The sequence below is a fragment of the Chamaea fasciata genome, unplaced genomic scaffold (assembly GCF_029207755.1).
Source record: "Chamaea fasciata isolate MVZ Bird 193981 ecotype frontalis unplaced genomic scaffold, bChaFas1.0.hap1 SCAF_6, whole genome shotgun sequence".
In the NCBI taxonomy this organism is placed as follows: Eukaryota; Metazoa; Chordata; class Aves; order Passeriformes; family Sylviidae; genus Chamaea; species Chamaea fasciata.
In genome coordinates this window covers 17,815,449-17,841,832 of record NW_027094091.1, presented here as the reverse complement: position 1 = coordinate 17,841,832, position 26,384 = coordinate 17,815,449, and the positions used below count along the sequence as shown (strand labels likewise).

The 26,384-nt window shown below is 41.3% G+C and overlaps 1 protein-coding gene across 1 annotated transcript in view; it reads left to right on the top strand.

Moving 5' to 3' along the window:
- Positions 1 to 6,458: 6,458 nt before the first annotated feature.
- PPARGC1A (PPARG coactivator 1 alpha) overlaps positions 6,459 to 26,384 on the top strand; it is a 367,342-nt gene continuing 347,416 nt past the window's right edge. The window contains exon 1 of the mRNA XM_066185546.1: positions 6,459 to 6,536. The gene's annotated coding sequence lies outside the window, so the exon portion shown is untranslated. The remainder of the gene's footprint in view (positions 6,537 to 26,384) is intronic.

Genomic DNA, 26,384 nt, shown 5'->3' with positions numbered 1-26,384 from the left:
CTCCCCCCAGCTCTGATTAGTTACTTCATAACTATAATCACGCAAACATAATCACAGGAATGTTATTTTGGGGAAATTATAATCTGATCGGGCTTTAGCAATTTATTTACATTGTTAATTGGTGGTGAGGCTATAAAAGTTATGAACTACCTCATAAGTTCATGCCTGCTGACATTTGAATGGCATGTATTCACTGGTTGGTATTTATAATTTTGGGGGTATTGAACTGATGGAGATTACTCATGTTGAAAAGCTGCTGGAAGGCCTGAACTAGGAATTAAATTATCATAGTGGCTTCATTTTGTTAACAGTCTCATTGAAAATATCTTGCTTGCAGGACAATCAAACTCATCAGTGTTCTGCTCTTCCACTTCAGTAGACAAAGTTTTAATCAGTGGCACACTTGATCTTGCAGAATTCAAGGAAAATAATTTCCTGCATTTTTGAGATGAGCAAAATTCATGTAATCTAGCTTTAAAACTCCTGTCACTTTTTTTTTTCCCTTTCTTTTTGAATAATCAGCTTTACTTCATTCAGTTGACTTTTTCACGTAACTCCAATTATCATGATGACCCAGTGCTTAGATGGAATTAGCTCATGGATGAAGAGGCAAGCAACTGAATCTGAACTCAGGCAAAGCAAATAATAGTGATGGTGAGATCAACACATTTTGAAAAATGTACCATTTTCTTGGCAGTTCTATACTTTCAATTGGTCTTTGCATTTGGATGGCTTTAGAGAACCTTGTTACTCATTTCTGATGGTCTTATGTAGCAGCACTGAAAAAAGTAGTAGTTTTTTACTGTCCTTTTTTTCCCTCAGAGCTGCTATCCTATCTTAGCAGTCATCTAGCTTCAATTATTTTTTTAGCTTTTGGATGAAGCACAACAGCTTATGCAATCTTCACCATCTAGCAAACTTAGAAAAATGAGTTACATTCCAGGCCTTGATTTTCTTCAAAAGTTACAGCCTGAACTCACCTCTGGGGTTGGAGACCAGAAGTCCCAGAGCCAGTGCCAGTTAGTTCTTTGGTGTAACTGAACTTTCTGAAACAAGGGTATAAAACCTGTTTGCACAGTTGCCACAAGTATTTTTTTAATGGTCTTGTGTAGCTGAAGTTTGGGAGTGGTGCCCTGGGATACTTTAGAAAAGCTGTATTCTGAATAATCTTGAACTGTTACCCTAATATTGGAAAATCTGCACCTATAGCTCTTGTGGTTGAGGCTGCTGAATCCAATGTGCAGAAGCTGTTCTGGAGACTCCAGGTCTCTCAGGTAGCTTGGTCTCTCACAGCTCGGCTGTGTAGCCATGTTAAGGTGAAAAAAGCTTTTTGGATTTTATCTAGAATACAGTGAGAAGCCAACAAAAAGTGGAAAAAAAAAGAACACTGAAAAGATGTTTTAGAGGTGAACATGGTTGCTGTGTTCTCATCCACTTGTAGTTTGACTCTCAATTATGTCTAATCTTACATTTTTGTATTAAAGACATGAGTTACCTTCAAAGTTAAATAGACACCTAAACACTCTGAAATCTCCACTTATTTCTGCTTTAAGTAGGCTTTTACTCCTCTGGGGCTAATTGCTTTTCTAAACATTGTCTAACAATGTTGCTTGACTTTTCCAAGGGTCTGGTACTTACACTGTTGATCTCCTCAAATAATAAAAAGATGTAATACCTAGCTCCAGAGGTGTTCATAAAGCCAAATAAAATGATTCGTTGGAAAGTGCTAAGGAAGCTTTAAGGTATTAGCCTAATAGAAAACCTATCAGTGGACTTCTAAAGCCTTTCCTCTTCAATTTTTATGGACTGTCTTAATTGACTTTTTATGCACTTATGAATAGGTCAAGAAGAAAGTCTTTTCTTTGTTCCCTTATTCTTTTACCTGCAGATAAGATAGATGGACAGCTTTTAACTTTGTTTTAGAATATCTGATATTATATCTGATATTATCTGAGAAAGGGAAAATTATAGGTAAAATTACACATCTGCTAATACAAGTGACAACAGTGAATAACAGAATAGAACTCAAAAACATTCTGAGGTGTTTATTACCACAAGCTTTAAAAATATGGGGAACGCAGCACTCAGTTTAGATGCTACACTGACTACTGGAGGGACACTAAGCTACCTAAACAAAATGTACAGCCATGAAGTATCACCTTCTCTTATAGGATCTTAATTTAGTGGCTACAGCTGAGTTAAACCCTGATTCCTTGGGATTGTTCTGGTAATGTCTTCTTACATTGAATGTCTAAGTTGCACAAGAATGGCTTTTCTATCTCAAATTCTCCATATGCTTCTCAAACCAAAGACCTCCAGAAGCTTTTCTTGCTGTTAAAGGAATTTCTAAAGAGATCACTCTGCATAAAGAAAAGGAAGATGCTCTGGCTTTTGCCTGCAACAACGAGATCCTAGTTTTCTCTTTGAGAGGTCTCTGACAAAACCTGGCACTTGGTGATCCCAGATCTATTTATTGTCTCAAACAACAGTCCTTGGCCTCAGTCGTGTCTCAGTGCATTTCATGGTCTAACCCCAGCCAGCAACAAAAGCCCACACAACCGCTTCCTCCCTCCCCACCTCCAGTGGGATGGGGGAGAGAGTCATGGAAGTGAGAAAACCCATGTGCTGAGATAAAGACAGTTTAACAGATAGAGCAAAAGCCATGTGTACAGACAAAGCAAAACAGGGAATTAATTCACCCCTTCCCATGGGCAGGCAGGTGTCCAGCCATCCCTAGGAGAGCAGGGCTCCATCACACGGAAGGGTGACTTGGGAAGACAGACACCATCATTCAAAACGTCTCCCCTTTTATCTCCCCCCAGCTGTGTATGCTGAGCATAACGCCACAGGGTATGGAATATCCCTTGGGTCAGCTGGGGGCAGCTGTGCTGGCTGTGTGCCCTCCCAACTCACCGTGCACCCCCAGCCTCCTCACTGGTGGGGCGGGATGAGGAGCAGAAGAGAAACCTTGATGCCGTATCAGCCCTGCTCAGCCATAATAAAAACACCCCTGTGTTATCAAAAGTTTTCAGCACAAAACTAAAATACAGCCCACACCAGCTACTGCATAGAAAATTACCTGTATCCCAGCTAAACCCAAAGCAGTGTATCAGCCTCTTGCTGTCTGTGAGAAGGCAAGACCAGTCTAATTTAAAAGTTCCATTTTTTCACTTTTTTACCTGCAAAACTTGTCTGTTTTGGGAGTAAATTCCACCCCACTCTTACTCCTCCAAGAAAAGTTTCTATCTTATTAGACTATGAAAATCTTTAGGGTGAAAACATGGACACAAAGAGCAAATTAAATTCTAGATTGTATTTAATGAGATGCTTTTCTAGCTGTGTTGACAGTCTTTATCTAGTACCCTGGCACATTGTAACTGCACAGTATTATGCATCTCTGAAGATATTTGAGTGATTTTTCTCTGTTCCATCTGCACTGGGAGGTTTTTTTCAGCACTGATGGGAGTATTATTGGTTATCCTGAGATTATTTTTGTTATTCAAACATTTGATGGCTTTTGCTGTTTCCTCCACCCCTCACCAATCCACTTTTGTTTTTAAAGAGTTTATTTATCTCCACTTACTTCTTCCTGTCTACAGAACTGAACACACTTTTAGCATCTTTTCCATGTTAGCTGCTTCTAGGAGCTGTTAGTGCACTGGGATGGGATATTAGACAAGAGCTATTTGTGGATTTTATTACGTTTGGTTACACACTTCTAGTAATAGAAGTAGCATACAGTTTTTTTACTTCACCACCACCTTCACTGTGATAATGATGTCAGTGAGCTAACTCACACAATAGACAAAGAGAGTATTGGCCATTTCAGTAACAGCTAGTTGATTGAAAACACTACAAATGGTCTGGCGGAGCAACACATAAGGCTGTAATTTTTCAGATTTTGTTTTGTTGCCACCAGAACTGCACTCTGCAGAGGCCTTGAATAGGTTCAGAGTAGTTCACAGCTACCAGCAAAGACGACAACCGGATCTCCACTGATAACTGATCACTGTGCAATTAAGCTTAACCTCCTACCAGTGATGGTCCCCCAGAGGAACTCTCTGAAATTCAAATGAAGAGATTTTGAGCTAGACCAAACGGTTAACAGCAGGGTGAGGAACAATGTTTGCAGGAAAAAGATAAGAAAAAAATCCCAAACAGTTAACCACCCATAATCTGTTTTAAGAGTTTTAAAGAACATGGCATGGGAGAGGCAGAATATCTGTCACGAGAGGGAAGTAGGGTAAAATACTTCCTTACTGAAGTGTATAAATGCATCAGATATTGAGGGGGGTGGGGGGAGGAAGTGCAAAATCTGCCTGAATAGAATAAATAGCTCAGAGGTCAGGCTATGCTGGAGTACAGAGTCAGAATAGAACGCGCTAAGACTTAATATGAAGATGAAACATGCAATGTGAAATTGCTTAAAAATTTAGAAGTGAGATGCTTTGAACACTGACCCGACAGACAAAGGGAAATTCAAGAATGATGGTAAAGTGGCAAGAAATTTTATGCCTTAATTGTTGCTGTCTGAAAAGCTGAAATAAATTCTTAAGCCATGTGAGCTTTGTGGGTAACTAAAGAGCAGCCTAAACAGGATGAAGTCTCTGAAAGCAAATACTGGAGCAATCTGAGAACATTGTGAACATAGTGAACACCTTGTTTCTGATCGGCTTTCCACATTTTGTTACTGGGAATCTCTTTTATTTTTCTTCATGCTGTATTTTTACCTGGTTTAGGGCAGGATGAAAGGCTCTTTGACCTCATTTGGGACAGAGCTGCCTGTCACAAATGTGCCTCTGGATTATGAATTCTTGGCTAGCCTTCTTTTGGACAAAGTCAACTCACATCAAAAAGCTGAGTTTCTTCTGTGCTCGAATGTGTTGCACAGGATTCCATACTTTCCATGCTCATGCCACAGGTGTTTTCTCAACAAATAGAATGGCCAAAAGATTCCATGGGTGTTACTAAATGGTGTTTTCTTCCTTGGAGTGTCAGGTGAGAGGAAGTGAGGACTTCCAGTGGGGTTGGGCTTCTGATCAGTTGTGCCGCAAAACTGTGTCTTGTCTTTTGTACTGATGGCTGTGGGCTGTTACGACTACTGGGTGGTGCTCAACAAACTACCCTCCCTCCCAGCTAAGTTTGGAAAGATAACAGCGTTTTTAAAAAGTTAAAACCATATACTTTTATATGAAACGAAACAGTTACTCTGAAAAAAACTCCCCAGCTACAATATTTGGTTTATATTTGCAATTAGCTGAGTTTTGTGATACCAGTGTTAAGTGATGAGGACAATGTTCCCCCTTGTCAGAGGATCGCGCTCGAGGTACTGGGTCTGCAAGCAGAATAACGCATACTCAAGGAGCGGAGTCAATGTAATCCAATCAATTTCCGCTAATTTCCTGGAAAAATCTTAAGTTCACGATATTTTGCATGACCTCGCCGTGTCCGATGAGCAATCTGGCGACGGCTTACTGGCGGTCAGTGTCACCATTCCTCAGGGCGGGAGGGTCCCCTGCGCCCCGGGCCGCCCGTGCGGGGCTGCGGCGGGAGCGGGCGGGCGCGGTCCCGGGGCCGCTCCTCTCATCACCGATACGCTAAAAGAAGAAAAAAAACAATCCGCTTTTCTCCCTCTCCTTGCAAACGGGTGCTGAGGCAAACACCCCCAAAGGAGGAATCAGCCGAAATCGCACCTGTCAGGACGGCGCTTGAGAAGTTTCCCGTCGCCTTTCTCGCCCCCCTCCTCTCGGTCGCCGGCGGCCGGGCTGCGGCGCTGAGGTCCAGCCCGTGCCCACACGGCTGCCAACCGAGCGACAACTTTGGCGGCGCGGGGCTGCGCGGCACGGCACGGCACGGCACGGCGGGGCTGGGCACGGGGCGGGGCGGGGAGGCCGGGCCGCGGCCGGGAGGGCGGGCCCGCCCGCGGCGGCGCTGCCCCGGCGCGGCGGGGGAGGACGCGCGTCGCCACTTGCCCGCTCCTTCCCCGCCGCGGTGCGGCCGCAGGTTCCGCAGGCGCCTCCTCGTTCCCGTGCGCAGGGGCTGCGCTGTCGAGCGGGGACGGGCGGACGGGCGGGCATGGCGAGGGCGCCCGGCGCTGGTGATCCAGTGCCGGGGTCTGCAGCGCGGCCCGTCCCCGGCGGCGGCGGCGGCGGCGGAGTGAGCGCGCGCACGTGACCGGCCCCGGTCCCTCGGTGCCGCCGCGAACGGCCGCGCTCGCACACTCAGACACACGCGGTACCCGCGCCTCCATCCCTACACCCACCCATCCATCCATCTAGCCGGCCAGCCGGCCAGCCCCGCTCCCCCGCACGCACCGCGCCGGCCGCCGCCAGCGCGAAGCTGTCGGCACCACTCCGCGGGGGCAGCGCCGGCGGCGGCAGCGACCGCGCAAGCGGCAAGAGTTTGCGAGGGCTGCTCGTGCCTTCCCGAAGAGGTTTTGCGCCCGGAGGATGGCTGGCTGCGGGCTGTCGGAAGACGCTTGCTTCTCCTCCTTCTTTTACAACTACACCTCCTCCTGGGAGACCTCCTACAACCAGGTAAGAGGGGGCCGGTGCTGCGCGCTCGCCGCCGCTGCGCCCGCCCGGCTCCTCGGGGGAAAACGAAGGTGGTGCCAGTGTGTGCAGGAAGGGTCTGGAAGTGTTTCTGTTCAGCGCGTGTGTGTGTTGCGGGTGGGGGGAGGTTAAATCAACCGACGAAAGAAAAGAGCCTCTTCCCGTGTGCCTTTCAGCCCCCTTCCATCCGCCCCCGCCCCTCCCGTGAGGAAGAGGAGCGTGAGGACTAAGGAACGAGAGCCGTAGCCCGCGGAGGGCTGCGTGTTGCCCGGGAGCAACTCGGGGCTCAGCCGGGCAACTCGACTGGAGTGCCCCGAGACTGCCCTCGGCTGCACTGAGGGACCGTGCCGAGGCAGCCGGGCGAGTTTGCCGGGCGGGGGGAGCAGGGTGCGAGTGACAGGCTGCGTGCGAGAGGGACCCCCCGCACCCGCTCCCTCCGCCCGCAGAAATGGCTGCATACGCATTCAGATCCGTAATTTCGGATCCTGCCTAGGTGGAAATAGTTCTGTTCACCCGTCTTTCCTTGTGATTCACCCCCGATCCCCCCTCCACGCACTTAACTTTGATGACTGTGCAATGCGGAGCGCGCAGCCGGGTAACGCCGGCCGGGTCCGTCCCTCCCGCCCGCGCCGGGGCTCGGGCAGCGGGGAGCGGCTGGCGAGGCGGTGGGGGAGAGCGGGGGGAAACCAGAAATCGCGCCTCAGAGGTAGAGAGCTATTCTGGGAGCCTCCGAAGCGCCTTTAATTAAATAACTGTTGTAGTCTGCTGCCCCCGCTGCTTGTCTGGTGAAAGTCTACAGGCAACTGTCATTTATAAACTACACCGGGGTGTGTGTGTGCGTGCGTGCGTGGGGAAGGGGTTTTCTGGCGCTGGCGTGACAGGAAAAGTTGGGCAGCGGCTGGAAGCGGGCCGCAGAGCGGACGAGAGGCGCCCCGGGCTGTGCGGGCGGTGGTGCCCGCGGGGGGGCGGGAGAGCCGGGGGGACGGGGGTCACCTCCCCTCTTCCTCCCTGCCGGGGACAGAGCCCGCCGAGCTCAGGGGAGAACGTGCAGTCCTACGGCCCCAATTTCTAGGAGACCGAAACCCCCAAACTAGCAGTTAACACCTGAGGTTACACCTCACGGCGAGGCAGGGAGAAGCCGCGCGCACTTCCCTGCTCCAGGAGTTGCAGACGCCGAGCGGCGTTTGGATCGGGGCCGCCCTTCGGCAGCGGCCGGCCGGCGAGCCCGGGCGCGGTGGGGCTCCGGAGCCCTGACAGCCCGCTCGTCCGAGGCGGCCGAATAAATAAATACGAATCGCCGTGTCCCGGGTGCGAGCGGACCCCCGCCGGGCCCATCGCGGCAGGCGCCCGCCCCGTGCCGGCTGCAGCTGCCTGCCGGGTGTGCCGCCCCGGCCGGGAGAGCCTTCCCGGCGGGGAGCAAGTCAGGCTGGCGTGCGCCGAGGAGAGGGGGACTCGTGTGGGGAGCAGACACGCATCAAGCGTAGAACCGGCGCTGAAACGCCGTCTCCCGGGCGCGCCGGAGCCCCTCTGGCTCGGCGAAGCCATCCGGAGCCCCTCTGGTAGCCCCGCGGGGGGCGGCGGGTGCGCGGGGACGGCGACGCTTGGCCCGTCCGCGGCGGGGCCGGGAGGGCGCGGCCGGAGCCGGCGCTCGGAAGCGCGGCGGGGCTGCCCGGACTCCGGGCCCGGCACTCGGCGCGCCCGGGGCCGGCTCGGCGGGAGTTGGCGCCGAGCTCGCCGCTCGCAGCGGCTCCCGAGCCCGCTCGGGTGTGTGTTCCTCCGCACGTACCGAGGGCACGCACCGGTGCCAGTGTGCTTATATGAACACAGAACGTGCGTTATCGTCCTGCTAAATGCGAGCCCATGCGAGTGACTGGGATTTAAGAAGGGCTCATGCCTGGTATAAAAGGCAGGCAGTCACAGGGAAGACTCCTTTGAAACGATCAGAGGGGGAAAATGCTTAGGAACGCAGACAATAAAATCAGGTTTAAACCAGCTGCTTTATCTAAAGTTAGTTTCATTCTGTAGCGAAACAGTTCGGTGAAAGAATGTCATTGTGAAATGATAGGTTCCCTTACATTCCCTTTCAGGAGAGCGAGCCGTATCACAATGGAAGCAGGAAGAATTGCTGGCAGATCCAGAGTTGATCTGTTCTAAATACCAGTGTTGAACTGTATCTAAGGGAAAACGCGGGAGATAATTCAGAATGCAGAAGGTCTATTTATAGCAGGACTATATAAACTGTAGGATATATACACAAAGTTGAATTAAATATGCATGATTAGGAAAGGTGTTCCGAAGGAGAAGGTGTAATCATTACATAGCATTACAACGGACGAACAGATGAGCTTGCAAGAGCTTCCAGGGTGAAGATGAGAAGAATTTTTAAGACACATATTCTTTCTGGTGCTCAAGGCTCCTTTCTATTTTCATCTTTTGCGTATTACGTTACCATTTATATCAGTCAAATTCATCAGCTGAGGATTAGCGGTAGATGTTAGTCTGAATATGAAATCAAAATGAATATGGGATTTTGCTGCAAATAGATTTTCCTTACAAGTTTTAGCACTTAAAAAGGCAGACTTGGCTCAGACTTGACTGTCAGCCATATTCGTGTTTGTTTGTTTTTACCTGAATTGTGTAAAACAAGAAAAGCTTGCAAACTGTTTCTTCTTGCTAAATTTAGCAACATAGCCGAAATAGAATTTGTTTTGTTTTAAACAAAACAGCAAACAGAAAAACTTTTTTAAAAAGTGCTGAGATGAGAAGATGGGTTGACTACTGGAAAAACAGTTTTTTATTCCAGATCAATATGATGCACTCTCAACATCTCATATGAGGTAAAAGGATCCCTTGTATAATATCAATAGCGGCTCAGCCGTAGCTTACTAAAAGAATCTTTTCCTGGCATCTCAAGGCTTTAATGAGAGTATAAGTAATCAAAATATGACTCAACAATGGAACCAGTCAGGTTAAAGAGAACAGGGACTTCTGGAAGCATAAAATACTGTCTGGCAGCTGTGAAAGGAGAGATACGATGTTTGCTTTATAATTCAGAGAGTTTGAGAGATGTGTTTCAACCTTTGTATTTTTGGTGCATTATTGCAGTTAGTTTTTAAGCACAAGCTTATATGTGTGATTTGTTGGTAATATTCTTGGAAGGAGCTTTTCCATTGCATATTAAATTTCAAAGTGCATCACAAAAAAGCTTGTATTGGAGAAATCCTGTCTGGAAACTTTATGAAAGCCTGTTTTGAATCAATTTCTCAGATAGTCTTCCAGAATATAAGGCTCTGTATTACTTACAAATACGACTTCACATTAGTAAGGATAACTTCAAAAAGATTGAGTGTTCTCTTGAAGCTTGCTGTGTTTTTTTATAGTTGTTGTGGTACAGAGACTTAACCATTATGCTAAATTACAGCACAGTCAAACTTGTAGAATTAAATCCTGAGAACTTTGCACTGTGGTTGCATAAACTTACCTGTGTTGTTTTGCCGGTGTGCATAAAACTGAGATGAAGGGATATCCATCAGATTTCTTGTTGATTTATTCTGTATTCTTCATTTTTAGACTGTCACTCTACTTCTGGTTCTTTATTTTTGCCGGAACCTTCCTGAATGTGTCTTCTGAAAATTCTCTTTACGTGTGTTTCTTAATTAGTAGTCATGAGTAAAAAACAGCTAAATCTCAGTACTGCAATGAGGTATTCAGCCTTGCAAGAGCAGTAATATTTTTCGGCATAACCTGTCTATGCTGAACTGGCAGCATTATTTGTATTAATTATTTTTCATTCTCCAGTTCAGAAGTGGATACGTTGTTGTGTTACTAATCTATGTGGTTGGGAAGTGCTTGAAAATAATTTGAAATGTAGTTCATGAATGAAATTCTATGACTAACGCATAAATCTGGATGCTTATTTTAATTTGACCTCAAAATCCTTGCAGTACAGAAGTAAAATGAGGAGTATGCTGCCTGAGTGATGCCATTATTTCAGAGATTTTTCCCTGCAACTCTCAGCCATGGACTTAGTAACTGGCACCATTTTCTTTGTCCTGTGTTTTCAAATGTAGCAGTACATTATACAACATACTTGGACAAAATATATTCTGTGGGTATTAGTAAGTCAGTGAAAGGTGAAGCTAAGAGCCAACGTTTTGGGTTGCTTCTTTGTCTTTACATGAGCAGGGACAGAAGTGCACTAGTGTAGCTTTCTGCCATTTTTTGGGGGAGCTGAACTAAGTGTAGTATATTGCTTTTATGCATTTTTATTCTTTTACCTAGAGTATGACCGGTGGCCACTTCTCAGGGGCAATGGACCAAAATAGACTTTTGGACATACTTTTGTTTCCATGTTGTCTGGATTTTTTTTTTTTTTCTTTAATGTTATTTGAGTAGTAGAACATGAAATCTATGGAGGTTTGGAAGCATGCTAGATTAATTTGTGTTAATGCCCTGCATGTGTGTAGCATAAACAGAGTATGTCTGCGTATGAGAGTGTTGAATGAGAGACACCAATCTGTACAAGATTGGACAGTGCACTTTATGGTCTTTGAAGATGTTTTTCTTAAATGGAAAAAGACTCAGTCAATAGTTGCACGTTATTTGGTGGTGAAACCAATGGAATAATACCATCATTCAGTTGCAGTTACATTTTAACAGAGCCTGTACCATCTGGGTAAATTACAGGAAGGCTGTCAAAACTAAATTAGTTAAGAAAAAAATGCGATCCTGGTTTAATATTAACAGAAAATACTTTGTAATTTTCAAAAGAGTGAATCCTGGATTTGATGTTTTCCTGACTCCAAGTGGTTTTCATGCACAAAGCTGAAAAAATACCTGTAAAAATGAAAGTGGAACTGAAGACACCTATTTTTTTGACATCCCAGCAAAAGATAAATGATAGGATAATGAGAAAGATGTAGTTTATTAAGAACAGGTAATGGAGTTTATTAAAAATGCTGTTAAACATGATTCTCTTTCTTTCAGATATTGATGCCTAATTGCTCATTCAACACAGTAGCTTTGAAAAGTGTATTCTGATGGCAGGTTCATCTAACAAAAAAAGCATGGTTTAAACTGGGAATGAACCATTTTCTCATGCCCCAGAAACGAGCAACTAAATACTTACACAGTAGAGCACAGTGGCACAAGCTTAAAGCACATGTAGAAAATGGGCAAGATATTATTGTTGTATCTTATTTTAGAGGAAAAACTCTTGTGCAGATTGTGAATTACAGTTCTGGCTGTGATGAACTAATGCAGTTCAGTGCTTTATACATAAGATGGGATTTTCAAAAATACAGTTTTGTTCAGGAGAGAATGTCAGTAGTTCTAGCAATGTGTTCTGAAGGAAGAGGGCAGGGAGTTCTTAGCTGGTCAAATGTTCATGTGGTCTAAGCAGAAATGTAAAAGTGCAGGGTTTGCATTGGAATGAGAATGGGGTCATCCACCCTTTGTACTCATCATCAGGGAAGCAGAACCTTCTTCCAGAGAGACCATAGGAAATCAATGAGTACACTTTGCTAGTGTAGAGATAAATGTGTACTGCAGAAGGGTATTAAATATAAAAGGGCAGCAGTAAAGTGATTTACTACATGAAGAAGTGGAACTTTCTTTTGGTCACCTAAAAGGCAATTTTCATTTTTTGATAACATAATTACATTTTTTAAATACTAATAAAAGTATTTTAATACTGAAAAAGGCTGGCAAGTCAGCTATTTTACATGGATACAATGTAAACTAGGAACAGCTTGATAACAAATGGCAGCTTATTTACAAATATATACATTTTTTTAGCATATTATCTGGCACTTATAATTTAGATCATAATGATCTGATCTGACTTACCAAAAGTTAATGGGTTTTTTTAATGTTTTTTTTTTTCCTGAGGCAGTGTGGATGCTTGTGATCCAGTTTGTCTCGCCATGACCAGAAGGTATCACTGAGGGATACCAGCACAACGGATGCACATAGGAGAGAACCTGACGTACATTTAGGTGTAGAGGCTTAATGAAATGTGGAAGAGCAGGTGCACAGTCCTAATGTGTTGGTGGTTTTTTAATTTCCTATGATGTGTCTGTTTGCTGTGTGAGCAAAACTCCGTGTACATTTAAAACTTACAGGACTGTAAAACTGCGAGAAAGGACAGAAGCCAAATAATTCTACAGTATTTTTTGTCTCAGACTCTGCGTTCTCTACAAGTGGCAGTTAAGATTCTCCTTCTGCTACATAGCTGTGTGTTACTGTCTCCTCTCTAAAGGTAAAATTAAGGTGAAGAGAGATTAATAGCAGAACGACCCTTGCTCTGGTTATAGCACTTGTGACACTGGTGCTAATTTTGGAAGGAGAAATTGGGTATTTGCAGTTCCACGTGAACTCACTGTGACCCAAAATGATGAGAGGTGTGTCTACGCTAGCACTTTTCTTGAAGGTAGGAGTGTGCTGTGTTCATCCCAACACTGTTGTGCTTTGGTTAGTGTTGTAGACTGATCTTATTGCAATTGATCAGAATTCCTTTTGGATAAAGCTGGACTAGGAGATGTGTTCCAGGAGTGTACCCCTAGCGCATTTGAGCTACAAATTTATATTCAGCTAATGAGATGAGATCAGGTCTAGGGTGAAGTTAAATAACCAAACTGTACCCTGAAGTGCCTGGTGCAGAGTGTGTAGTGTAGACGTCAGATCCTCAGCACCTGCTGTCTGACTCTTCCAGTTTTACAGTTCTACAGTACTTGCTTGTGTAGACAGCCCCTGCATCCACTCGAGTTTGTCTAGCACAGAGTGCATGGAAGCCCATATTTGGGAAGCTGGTTGGAGACTTGTGGATAGAACGGGTCACCTGATGTGCACCCTTATGTTGCAATCATAAGGCTATTATTCTTTCCCTCAAAAAGGGGTGGTTTGTGCTGGCATGAAGGGGAAAGGTTCGTTTCATCACTTGTAATATATAACACATGAGCGAGTAAGAGGCACTGGTACTTTGCCTTGCAAAAGCTCTCCACATTTTTAACCCATTTTATTATTTGCAAGAGCAATTTAGTTCCTAATGTTAACAATGAGTGATTATGATTCTGTACTTCCGTTTACAGCACAAATTAGCATTTTGTTTTCCATTACAGCTTTTGAATGAGGAATTTAATGTATAATTTGCTGCAAATAGATGTTATCATCTCTTTGGATGTGAACAACCACATAAACTTGAGCAAATGATAAAAATGGAATCAATTACTTCTCAAATGGAAGTAGTTTACAAACCTTCACAAACAAAATGGCAATAGTTGGTGGTTATTGTAACAAATAATTAGTTTTTTTTAAAACATTTATTGAATTCTATTGACAATTTACTAATTGCTTATAGAATATTTAATCATCCCTCTCACCAAATACATGCTAGAAAATACATGGATTTTTTTAAACTGTAGATTCCCTCTTGTCATCCTTGTGTGAAGCTTTTCTCATGCTTTTATAGGTATATTCACCTGTACAAATGTTCCAGAACAGTAGCACTGAGCCATGCTGCTGCTGCTGTTGGTTAGAGAGTTTATAATACTCTGGAATTAGTAGATTAAGATTGAAATTGTGGAGGAGGGAAGAATTAAGAGTAAGTGATGTAGGCTGTATGCAAAGCCTGCTGAAGGTGATGTAAATTTTTCTGCAACTTTTGACCTCATGATCCATGTTCTGGTTATTAGAAGGGTAAAGCAGGAAGAGACATTATTACAGTTGCTAGAATGAGTGAATGCTGTCAGTCTCTACTGTAGGGGGAGGTAAGATCTTGTACTTCAATGAGTTTCCTAGTTTGAATTCCACAAAGAAAGTTTTCCACTGTCAGTTGCTGTGATCTGTTTCTGTATTATACAGAGTTATTCATGCTTGGAAAAATACCAATCCACAGACAAAATCAGTGTGACAAACAGTTCAGAATCACACTCAGTCTCTTCCCATTGCAGAGACTTTCTTCATATCATGAAAGGACGTAATCCAAGCGTCATTTTCAACCCCTTCCTTTCAAAGCGGCTGTTTCTTAATTCTGATGATTTTCTACATACTGGCTTGCATATCTGTTTCTTTCTGATCCCCTAAAGCTCTGACCTTAAAGTCACCACCTACATCATTTCCTGTCACTGTGAATTAATCAGCCTTTTTCTCGCAGTCATCCCCAGTAACCCCAATGTATCCATCTGTTCTTTATACAGTATAAGCCCTATGATTGTACATAAGGTCTTGATTGCCCCTGCCTACTCTCTTACCCTTACTTAAAAATACAAACTGAAGTCCACACTTTGTCTCATTTTCTACTTTAGACTTTACACCTGTTGTCCTTTTAAAGCCTTTGCATAATTTAGTTTTTCCCTGTTTACTGTTAATATCACCTTTTTGTTTATTATTGATGCTGGATTTGATGCTTGCTGGGTTGGTTCCCTGAACAAGCACTTTTTGCTCTCTCACGCTTTCCCCTTTGATTCACTGAAGTCATGAGCCCATTGAGGAAGATCACGTAGGCTTTCATCTACCTGGTGTCTTGAAAGCCATTGTTGTCTAATTATTAAAAATGGGTGATCTTATTTTTCACTTGGAAAACTGTGGAACAAACAGACCAAAACCCCGTTCATCACTCTGCTGCATTTCACTCTATTCATCTGTTGCTTGTTTCTTCAGGTTGGTGTCTGCTGCCATACTTGGATCGGTCTGTGGATCAGATGAACAATAGCTTTTTATTTTTCTAATAATCAAAAAAAGACTAATGATGTATTTTCTCATTTGCTTCACTCTACCAGACAGTGAAGTAATTAGGGGGCAAAAAAGACAGGATGTCAATAGTATAGCTTGCAATTCAGGGTCCTGTATTCAGCCTTTTAGCCTTCTTTTGAGACCACGGAGCTGATTGTTTAGGATGGAGCTTTTTCCTAATTTTATTTTTGAGGCAGCTGTTGGTTGTAAAAATTCACTTGCCTTCTCATTTTGGCTATGTCTGTTTCTTTCTTTGGCCCTTTTTTTTTTTTGTCTTGCAGAGCAAACTGACTTGGCTAGAGCAGGTCAATGTTATGATGCTGCCTGTTTGCAGTGAACTTTTTTGAAGTTTAGAATGTGTCTGGTGTAATGGTTCCTGAAGGGCTGATGGAACTTTATTTTAGGAATGTGTGCATGGCTTCATAAAACCTATCCACAGTTGTCACAGGCTCCCTGGACTGAGCAATTCACAATGTCAGAGGTTTATTTGGATTGTAAAACTCACAAACTCACTCCAACGAGAAAATTTACTTCAACCATTTCTTTTTCTCGTTTTTTTTTTTTTTTAATTGTATTTTTTGAGTCAAACAGCACATTGTGAATTGATATATCTGCTAAACTTTGACTTGTCATTCATGATGCTTCTTATTGTGTCTGCTTGCTACCTGACTGTCTCATAGCTTCCCTAGGCCTTGATCCAGCAGACCACTTAATTGCTCAAGAGCAAACACTTGGAAGTCAAGGGAACTGCTTACAGGTTTAAAATGAATGTGTGATGTATCAGACTGGGGCCTTCAACAGCTGTATCTTGAGGACAGAGGACTTTGCTTCCATCTTGTTTGTCAAGAACTTGCCATGCTTTGAATACATCACAAGTATTGATGGTAATTATGGTGGTGGGAGCAAGGAAGCAGTGAGGAGATCAAGGGGAGCTGGTCATGGTAAAGGAAACCTGCCAGTTCTTCTGTGGCAGTTCACTCTCTTTGTTTCTAAAATGGTTTTACAAATAAAAGATGATTACTCTTCTCCCAATCAAAAAGCTGTGTGATTACATGAATAGGTGGTGCTCTAAAATGCAAAATTACGACAGAAAGTCTTCCATGAAGTATACTTTTGAGCAGGAAACTCCAAGTTGAAGGAAAGTAAAATTAAAAAAAAAAAAAAAAAAAAAAAAAAAAAGATGGCTGTAAACATGTAATGGTAAAAAAAAAAAATGTAAGTAGGACGTGCACACACTTAAATATTTAAGCACTGTGAAACAATGGGAAAATGAACTACTGACCAAATAAATTAGCAAAACAAAAGTAAGGTTGCACTCCCAGCCATTTTTTATTTTCATCCAAAAGGCTGTTAATTGCTGGAGGATTAAAATAATTCGTATTCAAGGATAGAAAGTGATAACAATGTGCAGAGCTGGGATGCTCCAGCTATACAAGAGACAGTGAAAGGAATACTTTTCTCTCTGTGTGATGTCAAAGCCAAAAGCAGGGTGGGGGGGAAGGAGGGGGTTGTGGCTCTTTGATGTCACTTACAGAATAAGAATAATGCTGTAAAAGAAATAGTATAATCTTTTTCTATTTATCTAAGTCCTTCTTTTTCCTAAAGAGTTAGGGCAGCATTGTTAATTGATTTTTCTGATGCTCCTAATAACAGCTGTATTAAAAATAATTTACAAAGATTTTTTTTTTCCAGAAGCTGAGCCCTGCAGAATCTGTTGTGGAAAAGTGGGTAGAGAGTGGATTATTATACATCACTGTTCTCACATAATTATAATCTGCTTGATTGGTAAAATGCATGTTGTGCTTTTGCATTGTCCATTTTCAAACAGTGGTGTCTTTGCAATGAGATTTGTTGGTTTAATAGTAATAGCATCAGGATGTCTCATGCCCTTTCAATATAAATAAAGGTTGTCCTAACAGCTGCTGAGATTGTGCTGGCATAGTAGCCGTCTTTGCTGGAGTGTCAGATTTTGGCTAGAATATTTTAACACGCTGGGGCTTTTTTCTGGTTACCAGTGGTTGAATCATGTCCAGCTGTGAAAACAGATGTGTGGCTTTTTTGGGAAGTAAAGTTAATTAGGGGCGGTTTATAACTTGGTTCTTTTTTTTTTTTTTGTAATACTTATTTTTTATTTATTTATTGTGAGGTTAGAGGATACCTTTAGAAAATAAATTGGGTTTTTTATGAACATGAACTTGGACAGATCCAAACAAACAGCATTATAAAAAAAATTTTGGGCATATCCATGGCAAAAAGAACCTTTCAGTTGCACATTAGTTTTTAAAACAATGTTAAAAATGAAAAGAAGAAATACTTACTCTTTGCAACTCTTTACAATGATATCTAATAAAGCTGAGACAAAAATGGAAAATAAAAATGACTGGTTTATCTTGGTCCATATTGTGTATTCATATTGCTGTCTTGCCATTTTGTGAGGCAGCTCAAAGTCTTTTCAAATCTGTATGGGCCAACATTTAACACACATCTCATTAAATTTTTTGTTTTCTTCATCTTTGACTTTCATCTCTGAAAGGAATTCTTTAGGTGAAAACTGGAAAATATTTGCCACATTTCAGATACTATTTTTCCTTTTGTGTTTAGTATAGTTACTTGTACCTTTAACATTGGTGTCTGTTTATTTTTAAGTTGGTAGACAACCCAGTTTTGGGGAAAAGAGAGCTTTTCATGTGAAGAAAGTTTTAGTTTTGTGATTCCTTTCTTATTCTTGTTCTTGATTGTTACATAAAATGAATGTCAAATGTGGAAAAAGCCAAAGAGTTAAATTGCTGTTAAAATCAATTAAAAATTTTTTTTGATAAATTCCAAAAATTGCTGTCAAGAATTGAACCAGAAAGCTTGTTTAATTTATGTTACTCTTGTTGCAAACAGGTGTCAAGTGAAATTTCCGTCTGTTCATTGGAGCATCCTGAAGCAAGCGTGTTGTCCCTGTGCACATGCTGGGGCTGTAAACTCATTGAGCAGCATTCAGCTTTCCTAAGACTATTGCAACTGTAAAACAGCAATGCAAGCAGGGGAAAAAAAAGTTTGTTGTGCTTTCCCCCCGCCCCCTCCCCCCGGGAAAATAAGAATATTTGGAAAGATCATGGAGAGACCATTATAAAATAATTATACTTATGGAGATCACAAACATACGAGTCCTTGGAATGACTGAGCTTCTCCCATGAGTAGATTGAACTATAGGATTTATTTGGTGCTTTGGATGTAATCACTCTTAGAGAGTCTCAGTGAAAAGGCTTTGCATGTTTGGAAGAGTATGTTGCCTATCTAGGATTTGCAGAGGATAAGGAGGTGATGCATTTCTAGTGGTTTTAGGTGTTTTCTATAAGGTACATTACTTGAGCAGGATGAGCATCTGTTGGATTAATAGTTGGATTATGAAAGGATGTGGCAGTGCTACCTGCAGTGCAGGTTTCTAGGGCCTAACATGTTAGGTTCCTAGTTTTTGGTATAATTTTGCCACATGTTAACTGTATGGACTGGGTTTTGCCACAGTTGTATGTCTCAAGCAAGGATTGTTGTTTGGTTGGTTTTGTGTCTTTGTGTTGGGTTATTTTTTAATGCAAATATCAAGAAATGTGATTTTACTGTAGTCAGAAATGTTACTAGATTAAAAAAATGCAGAATTTCATACTGTAATATATAATTAAATCTTGTTACCAGGAAAGGCAGTATAAAGTATAGAACTATTTCTTAAATAGGTTTGTTATTTTTATTTTTTCCTAGTGAAGATTATTAAGTCTAAGACAAAAAGCAAACAGGAGAATAAAAGGACTTGGCATATTGAGAATATTTCATAAAATATTAATTCTTTTGTAATTTAGAAGATGTAAAGCAAAGTGGCAGCAAAAGTCAGAGCTGTATTTGATTAGAAATCAAAAGGTTATTAATAGTGCTGATTACTTCAGCTTAGTTATATCTACTCTAGTATTACTCCTATTTGTTTGCAACACTAATCAACCTCACTGTAAGCCCTTATCTTTGACCAGCCAGAAGAAATCATAAAAGGAAATAATTGTTTAGCGAGAAAGACTTTGATAACAGCATGACTCTTGTGTGGGAGACAAGGAGATAACATTGTCTGAGTGAAATGATATAACCAGGGTAGCTAAGGTGATAAATTCTTTAGCTATCTTGTCCTCAGCAGTAAAATATACAGCAAATTAATGATGTCTTTTTAAGAATTGTTTTAAGAACTGATCATATTTGTAATTTGCATGTTTCACATTTGCATGTGAAGAGGAAATGGAGGAGATTTGGTTTTGTGAATAATACAATTTCATAAAGTCACAGATTTAGCCAGAGTTTGACCAGGTGATTCAGCCACTACTTACTATTCAGTTATCTCTCTATTGAGTTGAAAACTGTGCTTAGTTTTGAATGTGTTAGTTTCAAACTGTGTTTGAATTTGATTTGACCAAAATATCTTACAAAGTGTAACTATTTATCTGAAGGAAGGCATCAAGAATTCAGTAAAGCTTTTGCTACTTACTGTATTGGTTTATCATTCTCATTGTTTTCTGTCTTTAGAAAGCCCTGCTTTTCATTAGAGCTCTTCAGAATTAATCTCCTAGGCAAAAGTTCTCATTGTGACTTGACCTGGTAGGTTGGGAAGCCCATCACTATGTTTTTGTTTCTAACTACAAAAAGTACTTTTCCTCAAGTGTGTGGGGTTTTTTTTTTTTTAAGCTAATCAAAGTGACGTCCTTAAGACGCTCAACAGAGGACATTTTTTGCAGACTTCAAGTACATTTGCATAACTTCTGTTTTCCTTCCAACTTTTTGGTTTTTCTTCAGGAAAATCAGATGCCAGAAACACAAGATGGTATTTCAGTATTGGTTTCTACAGTGCTGTCAGTACTACAGAGAAGAATTCATTTACCTGCTTCTCTTCATTATGTTCAAGTTTGAAATTAATTTTTTGCTGCAGTATCACAATGAGAGTTCACATTGAGTAACTTGTGTACTTCAGTACTTGCTGAGTTAATTGAGTCATGACTATCTAGGATATAGTCTACTACCCTGTACATATGTTACATTTTCTGTTCATTGATCTGCACCTTAATACTTGATTTTATCCAGACAGGCTCAAGAGCAAGCAAGCAAGGAAGAGTCAAATCCATGTATTTTAGCGTCAGTGATTGCCTGTAGTGGTTTCAGCGTGGTGTAATCTGCAGTCAGATGTGCTAAGGAAGTTACCATGCCAGTTGTTCACCTTTGCTGCCCCACTGTGTTAGTGTGACTTTGGGACAGAAGGCTCTCCATCCAAATTGTCAGGCTTAACTGGTCCCTCATTTGCTCCCTAACCTGGTTCTTTCAAAATGGCCTAAACTAATATAACATTGAAAAAATCTGCTGTTATGAATCTTTACAACACCAAGCAAACCTGCCTTTATTTTGAAAGAGCTTGGGTGAGTACAGTAGTGTGATGTACTGTCATGCTGGGTGATCATCAAGAAGTGATGATGAGCAGCTAGAGGTCTGTAGGGGTGGTAGCCTGAGTCAGCTGCAGCCTCGAGAGATTCACTGAATTCAGCCTGTTTTCTGCAAAAGCACTACATTGGGAGAGGTACTAAGTAAATAAGAATGAAGAGCTTTTTCTGGGAAAGATTTGAGATGAGATCATTCGGAGCTTCTTTTTTTCAGGTGTGGATTTTTCCTCACTGAGAAGCTATAGATAGTGAATCAGTTTTCTGTAGCTGTGTGTTGAAGCTATGATTTTTAGTTTTTCTGCTGCCCATTTGCAAGGAAGTAATTATTTTGAGTGATCAGGTTTTTGATGCTCAGCTTCAGACATCTTAAATAGGGCTGACTTTTAGCAGCTAATTGTTTAGTATTTACTGAATTTTTGAGCTGTTTGAGCAACCAAATCTTAACAAGAATCTATGTCTCTTGACATGCGTGCCTCTGATATTTGATGTGTGAAGACAGCTTGCAACCACATTTCAGGGAAAGCTGTATGGAAACCTTGCTAGGCTGGATTATGCAGAGAATTGCCAGTAGTCACAGGAATTGATTACTGTAACTGATGTCTCTTTTAAATAATGTTTGCTTATGATGTTTGTAATCATCAGGCAGGACTTTGAAGACCTGTTGTATAAGTTTTTGGAAACAAACCTACCATGGCCAGTTTCTTATGCAGTGCCACAGTGCAGGGCTCTGTTTCCCAATCTGATTTGATGGCATATACTTCGCTTGCAGATTTTTGTAAGCTGAAACTGAACACTGGAACAGGTCTGTCCTGATATCTGTGTTAAACTTACATGAGATAAACCAGCCTGAAATAATTCCTGGTAAATTGTCAGTGTCCACAAAGAGTTTTGATTTGGTGGTGACGACTGTATTTAGAGCTGAGCCCAGAGGATTTAAGGTAACGTTTGTCAAAGGCTTGTTTTCTGAAGGTGCATGGATGTGAGAAGTAAGGTGCCTGTCAGACTTTAGTGAAGTTCTCCTAAAATATGTAGTACTGTGTAGGAATATTTGAGATAGCTTAAAATTAACTAGCTGAAATAACAAAGGCAACAGAGGTAGGTCTTACTTCAGTCTTCTAGTGGATTACTTACTACAGGTTGGCAAGTGTGTCGGTGTGCCTTCATCCTGTCTGCTGTCCAGATCACAGGATCACAGCATCATTAGGGTTGGAATGGACCTCTGGAGATCATCCAGTCCAATCCCCCTGCCAAGGCAGGGTCACCTAGAACAGGTGACACAGGAACTCATTCAAGTGGGTTTTGAATGTCTCCAGAGAGGGAGATTCTGTGGCTTCTCTGGGCAGCCTTTTCCAGTGCTCTGCCACTCTCACTGTAATGTTCTTCCTCATATTGAGGTAGAACTTGTGTTTTAGTTTAAGGCCATTTTTCCTTGTTGTGCTGCTGAGAACCATGGAAAAGAGTCTGGCACCATCCTCTTGGCACCCACCTTGGAGATACTTGTATATCTTGATAGCATCCCCTCTCAGTCTTCTTGTCTGCAGACAAAACAGGCCCAGCTCCTGCAGTCTCTTCTCAGAAGAGACACACTCCAGACCCCTCATTATATTTGTGGCCTCCACTGGACCTTCTCCAGTAGCTCTTTGTCTTTCTTGTATGGAGAAGGCCAGAACTGGGGACAACACTCCAGATGTGGCCTCGGCAGAGCCAAGCAGAGGGGCAGGATCACCTCCCTCATACTGCTGGCCACACTCTTCCCGATGCAACTGGGGATCCCATTGGCCTTCCTGGCAACACGGGCACTGCTGGCTCGTGGACTTCATTACGTACCTGAAGAAAAAAGGATTGTTGACAGGTCCAGGGTGTTCAATTTTTTTTAAAAAATTGTTAATCTAGCTTAAAGCCAAAATAAATGTATACATTGACATGCCTAATTTATGTTAATTTAGATGTATTTGTCTATGTAGTAATCCTAAACACTCTACTGTGAAGCATTAGAAATTCCACCTACAACATTTTCTTCAATCACTTTCATATTTATGCCTTAATGAAGTTCTTAATCTAAGAGAAATGACAACTTTTGTATTGTGAAGCACACAGGTTTCAAATGAGCAAAAAATACTTAATTCTCTGAAACAGAAGAGATATACATCATGAAAGTACCTAACTCAGAGTTAACGTAAAGAGTAGCAAAACATGTTTAAAAGAGTTAATGTATTGTCTCCTCCTGGTAGAGGAGAGTGAAGAAATTTCCATTTTTGTAAATAGAACTCTGATGGTAAGGTTATTAGCCATTGGAGCAGGCTTCCAGGGGAACTACTTGATTCACTATCCCTAGAAATATTTAAAAGATCTGTAGATGTGGTGCTTAGGGACATGATTTATGGGTAGACTTGGCAGTGCTGGTTTGTAGTTAGACTTGATGATCTTAATGGTCTTTCCCAACTTAAATGATTCCATGATTCTATGATTCTATGAAAGTTTTAAGCGTTGTCCTGCTGTTTCTGTATTTCTTGTTCTCCCCAGCAACTTCCTCTTCAGGAATAGCACAATGTTTGGCATTTAGTATGTGTTTAATCTCTCTCTTGTTTTTAAACAGGTCTTCTTCAACTGGTAGCAGCTTTAAGAATTATGTGAAGAGAATTCTAGAAATAAAAGCAAATGAGAGAAGACAATGTAATGATGCTTTACACTTTTGTATAAGTTTTCTGTCGTTTGGAAACTCAAGGGCTCTTGCTTTTGGTTGCCAAATGCTGGGCTGATTGCTTTCAAGGTGAAGCTGTACTATGCTGCTTTGAACTGATACTGCATGATTAGGGTAATAAGTAAGTGCCACTTAATTGGAACAGGCCTGATCAGAAGACATTCCAGGTAACTGATTTAAGCCAAACAATACTTAATTGCAATGAATGTTGCTTAATGGGTATGATAATTATGTGCATTGGGGATACCTTCAAGTGATTCATTGGTGGTTGGGTCTTTTGTGTCTGCCTCACTGTTGGCTCTTTTTCCTGTTGCTCAGAAGAGCTTTCAGTGTCTTCATAAATAGCCATGATTCATTCAGAAAGCAGATAAAACCATGGTTGGTTTTTAATAAATTAGCAATCTAAAATCAGCTTGTTTAAAATCATGATGTCTCTAATGATTTTTGAGGACTTTTTAATACTGTTTTCAGGATTTTGAACTGCTGGGTTTGCTTTTTCAATTTTCCATGTGATCAGGAATGTTAGAAATTGAAATACGAAAAGACAAGTCACATAATTTCTTGGCTTCTGGATCAAGGCAGGCTCTAACATAATGAGACTTACTAAATCATAGCAGTTGATATGTTCTCTGCCCTTGGCAAATAATTAACTTGCTTTAGTTCTGTCATATTTTCTTCCCAAGATTGCTTGTTTTCTTCTGCATGAACTTACCTAATGTGTTGCAAAATACACTTTACAGCTGGGGAACCCTCCCCCTTTGTAGTTGGACAGAGATAAAACCTGGTCCTTTCCCACTCATTCTCAAACTGTGGCTTGCAAATGCATATTTGTACCTTCATAATTTAGCCTTTCTCTGTCTACCTTCTGCTGGTTTATTATATCATCAATATAGGATGCTGATGTTTTCAGTTTCAGCTGATTTATGTCTGTCCGCTATTTCCATACACATTTTTGTACTTCTACACTGATTTTTTTTGGTCAGACCCATATAAATAAATAAATAAATAAATAAATAAATAAATAAATAAATAAAGGAGATATGCATTGTTTTCTGGCTTAATCTGGCAGACAAGGCCTTGCTTCTGATGCTAACATTAAAATTGATTTTTAATTCCAAAAATCTCACGCTTCTATATTTTTCATTGTTCTGTCTTGTTTGTTGAGTCAACATGTTGGATTAACAGAAGTAAAAGTGTTTCAGTTTAGAAGACTTAAAATATTTCCATTCATTCTTTCTAGGTTAATGAGTGCTTTTGTATTCTTCCCCCACCCCATCCCCTCCGCCTTACTACATCCAGTCTACATGTGGGTAGATTTTGACAATGGCTCATGCAAGAAGTGATTTCCAGTGACAGGAACATGTTGAAGACATTTTCATTATTTAAAAAGCAGACATGTTTCTCTGTCAGCAAATTTGCTGCACACATGAAAGTGGGACGGTTTTGATTTGGAACTTGAAGAGCACTGTATTGCAGAAACACGGAACACTCTGAGTTGGAAGGAACCCACAAGGATCATCAAAGTCCAGCTCTTCAGAGAATGGCCCACATAGGGATCAAACCTGTGACCTTGGCATTATTAGCCCGATGCTTTTACCAACTGAGCTAATTCCAGGGCCTTAATAACCCTTTTGAAAACTGAAATGATCCTTCAGGTTTGCAGGATTACATTTCCTCCTGTCCTTTCTTTTCTCATTATCTCTTCCCTTTTGGAATATTTAAGGAGGAAATTTAGGATGACACATAGAAAAGGTGGCACAGGAAATTTTGTTGGCAAAACTAGAACTACGTGTCTCCAGAGAGGCAAAGTTGTCTCTGTTTGACTTTAGCCACAAGCAGTCAACATTTTGTGTTGTAGCTATTTGTTTAAAGTGGTTGAGAATATTTAATTTTGTTTTCTTTGTATGAAAAAAATATTAGAAATATGAAACATTAGGAATGTTGAGAAGCTCTCAGGTATTGTCTAAACTACCTTCTTTGAAGTGTTTAAAGATTGGTACCATTTACCTGTAGAAATTAGAAATTCAAGCAAAATTACTTAAAACACCCTTAGCATGATCACTTAGCTCAGGGAATTTGATGTCTTTAAAGCATATTAGTGAGATCTAGATCCCTTTTTTGCTAGGCATTGTACTTACTAATATAATCTCTTTTAAGTGAAGGACTCATGTTAAAAAAACCCAAACAAGTAAATTAAAAAACAAGAAAATCATAAATGTAATTTAAATCATAAATCAAATATTGCCCATATAATAGCCTATTATTCTAGTTCTCTGATGTATAAAGAAACACATTTTTATCACAGCATGACTTTCACTTCAGTGCAACATAAATGCAATTCTTTCATCAGTAATTTCCATATATATATACAAATCTTGAAGTAAAAGCAGTCATAAAACACACCTGAATTAAATCTGTTGAGCAGTCTACAGAATATATGTACTTCTTTTTCTGAGTAACTGGTTTTATATTTTTTCCCTTTTGCTGTACTAAATATGAATAAGGACAGCAGTAATTTTAAATATTTTGAGTAAAATTAGGAATAGTTACAATGTTTCTCATTCAGTAACAGAGTTTAAACTAAAAGTCACAATTTTTAGAGCGTTAAAAAATAAAATAGCTTGTTTTAAGCTAGCAGAACTATAAAATAGTTGTAATGAGTTTAAAATCTGGTGATCAGGCCAAGAGTACAGCTGATGTAGGTGGAGTTGGCTGGCTGAGGACCTACCCCTCAGCCTGTATAAGACTTCCGTTGCTTGTCAGTGTCTAGTGGAGCTATTTCAATTAAATGCTGCAATTTTTAAAATGTTTTCAGGCTCTATATCAAAGTCTGTCCCTTCTTGGTTGGAATATCTTTTGAGACTGGAAGTTACCTGGCTGATCCTGGTGGTTGTGTCTTCTTGTGTAAGGACACAAGAGAGAAATGATGTAAGGGTGCTCGAGGTTGCTCCA